At 39.3% G+C, this 1,263-nt stretch overlaps 1 pseudogene; it reads right to left on the bottom strand.

Moving 5' to 3' along the window:
* Positions 1-258: 258 nt before the first annotated feature.
* On the bottom strand, positions 259-1,263 carry LOC147384415 (ethylene-responsive transcription factor ERN1 pseudogene; annotated as a pseudogene).

Below are 1,263 nucleotides of genomic sequence, written 5' to 3'. Positions count from 1 at the left end.
AACAAATGAAGTTTACCCAAAAATTTTACAGTAAGGCATGTTAAGAATTACAAGAACAAGTTAAAAAACAAAACACATTATCTCTACTCTTGAATACTTCGTTGTTATTTGAATTTCTGCAACTTATCCCCAAGCATTCTATCCCCAAGCATTCACTCTTTCAAAGCTCTTTAATGATATAGAAAAAAAAACAAAAAACAAAAAAAAAAGGACGAAGAAAGAAAAAAAGAAAGAAAGAGGAGAGATGATGAACGACCATCAAATCTGACAGAACAACTGACAGAGAGGGGGGAGATCCCACAAAGAATCAGATGGATCACTAACAGTTTCCAAGTACTCTTGCACCCCGTTCATGGCGTAGAGCGAGGCAGATATTTGTCTCTCCACCTTCATCCTTTCGAATTCTGTTATCTCAGGTTCATTGGTATCCGTAGGCAAGACAACATTCTTTTGCAAATCAAACACTTCTTGATTGAATGGAAATCGATCAAACCCAGTTCCAAAGAACCATGATAGATCAGTTTGAGAAGAACCCAATTCAAATTCCTCGCCACAATTGCTTAAATCTGGTCTATATCCATCGTCACATATAAGTGTCTCTTGTTTCTTTTCAAGAGAGAAGGAACTACAATTACCACTACCACCACCACCAGCACTACTAGTACTACTAGAGCTAGTACTAGTGATGGTGCTAGTGTTTGTACTTGTGCTAGTACAAGGTGTGGAAGCAGTGTTGAGACTAGAGGAGCGTGAGGGGGAGACATGAAGAGGATCTTGTTTTACACCTTTTTTGTGATTTAGGAGATTACGAATTCGCAAAGCTAAAGGAGAATTAGTGGAGACATTAGTGATGAAATTCGTTCGAGTGTTGGATCCTCGAAGAAGGCAGGCAGCCTCATCGTAGGCTCTAGCAGCTTCTTCAGCAGTTTCGAATGTTCCCAACCACATCCTTATTTTCTGTGTTGTGTCTTTGATCTCTGCTACCCATCTCCCTGAAGGCCTTTGCCTTACACCAACAAACTTGTTATTGCTATTGCTTCTAATCTTTCCCTTGAATTTGCTTCCTTTACTAACTGATGAAACTACTCTTTGGTGGTGGTGTTGTTTCTGTTGTTGTTGCTGGAATTGAAGTTCCATTGAAGAAATGTTCATGGTGAAGAAGTGAACGAGAGATGGGTTTGATTTAAACAAGGGAGATCAGAAGTATAAATATCTTATATTACTCTCATGGTAGTGGAGTGCTCGTCCACATTTCCTTGTCTG

Source organism: Akebia trifoliata, chromosome 15 (genome assembly GCF_017979445.1).
Source record: "Akebia trifoliata isolate Shusen 1 chromosome 15, ASM1797944v1, whole genome shotgun sequence".
NCBI lineage: Eukaryota > Viridiplantae > Streptophyta > Magnoliopsida > Ranunculales > Lardizabalaceae > Akebia > Akebia trifoliata.
The sequence above is the reverse complement of the archived record's forward strand: the minus strand, read 5'-3'. Positions and strand labels throughout refer to the sequence as shown.